The 8,824-nt window shown below is 39.3% G+C and overlaps 1 pseudogene; it reads left to right on the forward strand.

Moving 5' to 3' along the window:
• Positions 1-4,591: 4,591 nt before the first annotated feature.
• On the forward strand, positions 4,592-5,335 carry LOC127195200 (synaptonemal complex protein 3-like; annotated as a pseudogene).
• The last annotated feature ends 3,489 nt before the right edge of the window (positions 5,336-8,824 follow it).

An 8,824-nucleotide genomic window follows, 5' to 3' on the forward strand; every position in this document is an offset into this window, starting at 1 on the left:
TATAGTACTGTATGAAGAAAATCAAATTATAAAGTCTAAGTTAAAGTACATTGTTATACATCGCACAGTGTTTTACAAATAAATTTCTATTTGAGAAAGATGTCTCATTATTCTGCCATATAGAGATAAATCAGTGATTCTTTTTCCCATTCGCATGTGCAAATTAATTTTGCTATTAAACAATAAAAATCTTCTCTGCCAACTCTTTAAAAACTGTGGAAGAAGCTGGGTGTGGTGGCGCACGCCTTTAATCCCAGCACTCGGGAGGCAGAGGCAGGTGGAGCGCTGTGAGTTCGAGCCCAGCCTGGTCTACAAAGCGAGTCCAGGACAGCCAAGGCTACACAGAAAGGCCCTGTCTCGAAAAACAAAAACAAAAAGCAAAAAACAAAAAACCAACTGGAAGAAATAGGTATGTTTTAAATGTTAATCCTTATTCTTTTTCATTTCAGCCATGTGCTTATGTACCCTGGTTTTACTTAGAGTAAGACTCTGTTTCCTAACATACCACCTACTTATTCATAAAAATACTTTTGTACCCACTTAAACACTAAGGTGTTGACTTATAGGCAATCAATTGTGTATGTTGAATTGCTGAATCACAGAACGGTGTCAAGAAGCGTAACCAAGATGACGTTTTGTTATATACATTTAACACTGTTTATTTTTAAAACTCGTGGCTTTATTTATCAACTATTTGCCAACTATCTGCCCATTTACCTACATTTCTATCATCCATTTACTTATCACCTATTTATATAATCATGTATTTACCTTCAATCTGTCATTGATCATTTATCCCCTTCCTATTATCTTGTTTATTTACTTATTTATCATCTAACTCTATTATCTATCAATCTACCTACAACCTATTATCCACCACCTGTCTTCCTATAATCTCCCATCATATATATGTGTGTGTGTGTGTATTACATTATGTGTCAATCATCTATACATCTATTATCTATTTATATATCATCTGTCTTCCCATGTTTATCCATCTGAAATTTTACCTGATTTCCCTGTACAGTTGGAGCTTGTCTAATTTCCAATGCTGGTGATGAAAAACTTTCCACTGTCTTTAATAAATCCACATCAATAAGAATAAATTTTCTAACCCTGCCCCCCATTTTAGCCACTGGTCTAGCCTTGCCCTTCTGCCCTTCTTGCTTTCCCAGGGTGGACCTTCACTGATCACTCATCAGTAGGCCAGCACTGGTGTACCTCCTTTCATAAGCAAAGGCTAGTGAGGGGCAAGGGTGGAGCAGAAAGTGGATTCGTCATAACCACAACATTATAGCCTCAGATGCGTCAGTTTATGATTCAAGGGGGAGGAGGAAATAACGCCGTTCAAAATTGAGAGATGAAGTGTCTTCAATAGTTTTCCAAGGTTTGTCTAAATGTTAGAACTGACATGAATTTAAATTCTATCGATCTGTTCCTCTTACTCAATAAACAAGAAAATGTAACTGGTTTTCCACAATGGTTCTGGAAGTAATACAATAAAAAAGAAGAAAGAGGAGTCCATTGGTTGAGACGGGTTTTTGGTTTTTTGGTTTTTTTTTTTTCCCTTTCCTTTCCTTCAGAGTAAGGGTTTTGAAGGGTGAAAACTTTAGTAGTGTTACTCAAGAGCAGACAATGCCAGAACAGCAGAGTCCTAAGGTTGTACAACACCTGCGAGGCCAAGGGAGCACTTAGAGCTGTGTCCAAAACATGTCACGCTTCCACTACCTGAAACATAATTATGTAATGATTCAATTAGCCTAGGCTCTTTGGGCTTAAGATAAAACTGAGTTTTAAATAAAACCATAACAGAAATCTCGGCCTTTCTCTCTCCTAGTCTCGACATCTATCTTTTCTCAATGAGCACTGAGTAATGGCATTTGAGAAATGTCAAAATCTGTGGTTCTGAGTGTCTGTATCTGATTTACTTTTTTCTTCCTCATCAGGTTTGTGTGCCTTGCTCTCTCCCACGAGTGACTCGATTCTCTAAAAGCACAAAGATATCAGTCACACTACAATGAAAAAAGAGGAAATTTTTAGATAGCTTAAATACAAATGAAAGATAAAACCCAAAAACAACATATTTAAATTATTTTTAGCTATATATGTATATTAATATTAGTAAGACAAGAACCACTTACATTTAAATTCTTTTAGTTATGTATGTATATTAATACTAATAAGATAGCATAAATATTAAATACTGCCTCCCAGATTTTCATATGCCACATATTATTTATGCTATATCATACTGAACATGATATCTTTTTTCCAGAGACATATGTTCCATTCATATAATGCTGAGGTGCAAAGGAACCCTATAGGTATATATTTCAGAATATAAATGCATACATTTTAAAAGTAAGGCACACACTTGTACAACCAGCTTGGAAATCGGTCTGTCGCTTTCTCAGAAAACTGGGAATAGTGCTACCACAAGACCCAGCTATACCACTCCTGGACATATACTCAAAAGATGCTCCACCATACAACAAGGACATTTGCTCAACTATATTCATAACATCTTTATTCATAATAGCCAGAATCTGGACACAACCGAGATGCCCCTCAACTGAAGAATGGATAAAGAAACTGTGGTATATTTACACAATGGAATACTACTCAGCTATTAAAAACAAGGGAATCTTGAAATTTTCAGTCAGATGAATAAACTAGAAATGATCATCCTGAGTGAAGTAACCCAGGCCTAGAAAGACACACATGGTATATACTCACTTATAAGTGGATATTGGCCCAACATAGATGTCCTCTGAGAGACTCCACCCAGAGGGGGATCAGGACCGATACTGGGACTCACAGCCTGACTCTGAGTGAAGCTCTGAGAGTTGCATGGAAGAGTTGGGAGATGGAAGGAAACTGATGGATCAGGAGCTCCACAAGGAGACCCTAAAGGCCTGTGGGTGTGGGCCCACGGGGCCTGCACAAACTAATGCACCAACCAAGGACATTGCAAGCAGAGAACATAGACCCCCTCTTCAGACATAGCATATGGACAGCTCATTCTCCACAGTGGCAGGGGAGGAGAGGGGGCCCTGCCTCTGGAACGAACTCTGATTCCCATAATGTGGTCACTGCCCCTTGGGGGGGCCTTGTAGGCACACAGAGAAAAGGGATGCAGGCTATCCTGACGAGACCTGAGAGGCTGACATCAGAAGGTAGAGGAGGAGGAGTACCCTACTATGAAAGGGGAATAAGGCAGAAAAGGATGGGAGGGTGGGAATGGGAAAATAAGAGCAAGGAATTACAATCAGGATGTAATGTGAATAAATTATAATAAATTTTTAAAATTAAGAGATGAAGTGTTTTCAATGGTTTTCACAGATTTGTCCAAATGTTAGGACTGGTATGATTTTAAATCTATTGACCTGTTTCTCTTATTGAATACACAAGAAAATGTAACTGGTTTTTCCACGATGGTCCTAGAAATATGCTCATAAAAAAAGAAATGAGGAGAAACCATTTGGCAATCCAAGATGGAGGCGTTGATCACATACACTGTCTGATCAGCAGGGCAGCAAGGACCCCTCTCACCTGTGAGTCACCAGCACAGGTATTTTGTAGTTATCAGTTTGGTCTTTAGAAGCATGGGTGGATCCAGCCTGGGGCCACTTGGCTAATCCACAGAAATGTCCCTAGGGACAACCCACATTAGCTGCCATCCTGAGAAGGACTGTGGGGGCACCCAAACAACTATCGACTTGGAACTCTCTCAAACTGCTTCTCTCCTGCCTGACCCAACTGGGACACAGGCAGGGAACCCAGAAAAGCTGAGCTGAGTGCAAGCTCCAACACCCATTGTCCCCTGCTTAGGGCTCTGGAGACCCCTAGCAAATAACCTTCAGTTTAGAGCTCTCTTTGCCTGCTCCTGACCTGCCTGGCCCACATGGGACAAAAACAGCGACCCTGTTGGAGGAACCTTCATACCTGCTAATACCAGAGACAACCAGATGGCTAGAGGCCAGCGCAAAAACACAAGCAACAAAACTCAGAGCCATGTGACACCACTGGAAGAAAGTGGTCCTACCACAACAAGCCCTGGAGATACTAAAACCCATGAAACACAAGAAAGATGATTTTAAATCTGAGGTGATGAGAATGATAGAAGCCTTGAAGGAGGAAAATAACTCTCTCAAAGAAATACAGGAAAATACATTCAAACAGATGAAGGAATTGAATAAATCCTACAAAGAATTATAGGAAAATAGAATTGAATGGGAGAAAGAAATGAATAAACCTACTCAAGACCTAAAAAAGGGGGATTAGAAGCAACAAATAAAATACTGAGGAACAATCAGCAAAGAGTTTGGTTGGGGCCATGCTGGATTTTTTTCCTGCCCAAAGGCAAGGTTTTCTCAGATGTGTCCCAGCTCTGGAGACAGGGACTCCTCTCTGGAGGAGCTGAAGTAAAGTGATGGCAGAGTGAGAGCCAATATCAGAAGCTCTGCCTTCGAGGGCCTTAACCAGGGAGGCGGATGCCACAGCCCAGCTAGGCAGGACTGCCTCAGCCAGATGGAGAAGGCAACAATTGCTGAGGGGCATGGCGGTCCACCAACCCTGGAAATGTCTAAAGATGGTGCATGGTGGGAGAAAGCATTCTGGGAAATCTGGGAAGCCACCATTGGTGGATCAACCTCAAAAAGCCTTTGACTTTGAGAAAGAAGATAAAGATCTGTCTTGTTCAGAGGAGGATGTTGTTGATGAAAAGACTCTAGTAACTGATAAACATGGAAAGAAAAGATCTTCTGCAGGAATAACTGAAGGTGTGTAAGTTGAAGTACAGAATGTGCTGGAAAATTTTGAAGCTGACATCAACATCTTGCCAAGAAAAAAAGAATAGAAATGTGTACCAAAGCTTCTTTCAAAGCCAGTGACCAGAAAATTGAGCAAAATTGGAAAACACAACAAGAGGAAATAATCTTTTTTGACAACAACAAAAGATTTTTCAGCAGTCTAGAATTGTTCAGAGCCAGAGACTGAAAGAAATCAAACAGCTACATGAGAAATTCATAAAGAGTTTGGAGGATGTGGAGAGGAATAACGATAATCTATTTCCTGACACACAAAGTGAACTTTAAAAAGAAATGGATATGTTGCAAAAAAAAAAAGTTATGATGGAAACTGTAAATTTTTTTTTGTAAATTCTATTTAAATTGTAAAGGTATGGATTATTGGAAGCACTGAAATATTTATTTTATTTGCTGAAATTTTCTAACATTTAACTAAAAATTAAAGATATTTCATATCTCCTTTCATGAAACAGCAGCAGTAAGAGATGGCAAATGTTCAAAAGTCTCTTCATTCCATGTTATTCTGACGAATCTTTAAAGAAAGAACTTGAACCTATGTAATATGATACAATTAAAACATTAGCTAAGAGACATGCCTTTAGAAATTATAAACCATAACACACCTGTAATAATTAGCTTGTCTAAGTGGAAGATTTCTGTTCCTGTTAACGTCTAAATTCTAAATAAACCTGAACAGCTGTGTAAGTAGCAGCTATTCCAGTGTATCAAGCTTTCAGCTCTTTTGTGTCAATAAAGACTTAAATTAAAAAAAAAAAAAACACTTAGGAAGTCTTAGAATTGGAAAACCTAGGGAAGAGAAAAGGAACCTTAGACACAGGCAACACCAACAGAATACAAGAGATGGAAGAAAGAATCTCAAGTATAGAAGATAACAGTTGAAGTTATTGATATTATCAGTCAAAAAAATGTTAAAACTAAAAAGTTCTGACACAAAATATCCAAGAAATCTGGGACACTAGAAAAAGACTAAATCTGGTTATTCCAAGATGGTGGCGAGCGGTGTGGACCTTGTCTAGAAGCCAGAGTAATCAAGTCAGGAATTCGGATTGATTTCTTAACCAGGAACACCAAGCTCCCTACCCCACTACAGTGGGAGAACTCCACAGTTTCAAAGAAACAAACTATGGAAAACCAGCGCACCTCTGAACATGGGAAGAAAACAGACCCTCTGGGGAACAGACCATCCCAAGCAGTGCCAGACTGGCAGAGATGACTGGCGTGGTGTCCTGTGAGAACTGCTGTGGGAAGTTGCGATCAACAGGGGCTGCAAGGGGCTGCGAGCAGCGGGGGGTGACAGAGAGTGGAGACCAGTGCTTTGCCTCAGTGGCGGGCTGCAAACAGCGGGGAGAAATGGAAGGACCCACAGTGAGCAGTGGCTACCAGCTAGACAGCTCAGCGGAGCAATGCAGGTGAGAAAATGAGCAGGCCACTTTCTAAAACACAGGCTTGGGGGCTCCCCAGTGTAAACAAATAAGGAAACTAAAAAGAAAGCCCCCCATCCCCCTCCCCAACCTGGCTGGTATTCCCACAGGGTTGGGAATCACAAATTCTAAGCACACTGCACTCTTTAGAAATGTGGAACAGAGTGGCCCTCCTACAGAACAGAGGATTAACAAAACGGAATCCACACAGCATCTGACACTGAAACCACATGTCTACTGTGTGGTGGACCCCCTCATAGGAGAACAAGTAGCCAGAGGAGCCCTATAAAACCACGGATCCTAGGTGGCAGAGCTTAGACAAACAGATACAAGAAGACAGAGTCTGCAAAGCCAGTATAGAAAGCATCTGCTTCTCAAAGGTACTCATCGCTGTGACCACTAGCTCAGAAAGCCCAAGCCCTCTAAGCAGATGCCTAAAGGAAAGAATAAGAGGTCAAATAACAACCAGGACATTATGGCTCCACCAGAAATCCCAGGAACCAACAGATATAATACAGGGGAGTCACAGGAAAAATGACCTCAAAACCACGCTTATACAGTTATTTGAGAACTATAAACAGGAAATGAATAAATCCTTTCAAGAATTCCAGGAGAATACAAAGAAACGAATAGAGGCCATCCATGAGAAACAAGAAACCACAAGCAAACAGGTGAAGAAATTAAATAAAACAGTTCAAGAAGTGAAAACAGAATTAGGCAATATTTTTACAAATCACAATTTGAGAAAAACTGTGAAATGGAACAATTAAAAAAGGAAGCAGGAATCCAACTGACTAGAATAACCAACAGAAGCCAACACATGGAGGAGAGAATCTCAGGGGCTGAAGATACAATAGAAGAAACTGATACATCTCTCAAAGAAAATATTAAAACAGAAAAATTGGTGACACAAAGCATCCAAGAAATCAAAGACACCACGAGAAGGTGTAACCTCAGGATTGTAGGAGTACATGAAAAGGAAGATGCAAAGTCCCAAGGACCAGAAAACGTCTTCAAGCAAATCATAGAAGAAAATTTCCAAGGGAGACATAACAACAGACACTGAAGAAATACAAAGAATCATAAGATCTTCCTTCAAAGGCATATATGTCACAAAATTTGGAAATCTCAGGGAAATAAACAATTTTCTTGATCAATTCCACTTATCCAAAATTGAGTCAAGGACAGATAAACAAGCTAAAGAGTCCCATTTCCCCTATAGAAATAGAAGCAATCATTGATAGTTTCCCAACCAAAAAAATCCCAGGGCCAGATGGTTTCAGTGCAGAATTCCACCAAACCTTCAAGGATGAGCTAATATCGATACTCTTCAAGCTACTGCAGAAGATAGAAATGGATGGAACATTACCAAATTCATTCTATAGGGCCATAGTCACATTGATACCTAAACCTCATAAAGACCCAACAAAGAAAGAATTTCAGACCAGTTTCTCTTATGAACATTGATGCAAAAATACTTAATAAAATATTCTCAAAATAAATATAAGAACAAATCAAAGATATCATTCATCATGACCAAGTAGGCTTTACACCAGGCATGCAGAGGTGGTTTAATATATGAAAATCCATCAATGTAATCCACCATATAAACAAACTGAAAGTAAAAAACCACATGATCATCTCCTTCGATGCAGAGAAGGCATTTGATAAAATCCAACACCCATTCATGTTTAAAGTTTTAGAGAGATCGGGAATCCAAGGCATATCCCTAAACATAATAAAGGCCATGTACAGCAAGCCAATAGCCAAAATCAAATTAAATGGAGAGATACTCAAGAAAATTCCTCTAAAAATGGGGCCAGGCAAGGCTGCCCACTCTCTCCATATCTCTTCAATATAGTACTGGAAGTTCTAGCCAGAGCAATAAGACAACAAAAGGAGACCAAGAGGATTCAAATGGGAAAGGAAGACGTCAAATTATCCCTATTTACAGATTATATGATAGTGTATATAAGTGACCCCCAAAATTCCACCAGAGAACTCCTACAGCTGATAAACACCTACAGCAAATTGGCAGGATACAAAATTAACTCCAAAAAGTCAGTAGCCCTCCTATATACAAATGACAAACATGCAGAGGAAGAAATTAGGAAAATTACACCCTTCATGTTAGCCACAAGCAATATAAAATATTTAGGAGTTATTCTAACCAAGCAAGTGAAGGACTTGTTTGAAAAAAATTTCAAAACTCTGAAGAAAGAGATTGAAGATGACATGAGAAGATGGAATGATCTCCCTTGTTCATGGATCAGGAGAGCTAAAATAGTAAAAATGGCCATCTTACCAAAAGCAATCTACAGATTCAATGCAATCACTATCAAAATACCTACACAATTTTTTAAAGACATTGAAAGTTCAATTCTAAACTTCATATGGAAAAAAAAAAAAACAGAATAGCTAAAACAATCTTGTACAATAAAAGACCCTCTGGAGGAAGCTCCATACCTAATCTCAAGCTGTACTATAGAGTAACAGTAATTAAAACAGGATGGTACTGGCACAGCAACAGGCTGGTTGATCGAATCAAAGACCCACAAATGAATCCACACATGT

This window comes from Acomys russatus, chromosome 11, assembly GCF_903995435.1.
Source record: "Acomys russatus chromosome 11, mAcoRus1.1, whole genome shotgun sequence".
NCBI lineage: Eukaryota > Metazoa > Chordata > Mammalia > Rodentia > Muridae > Acomys > Acomys russatus.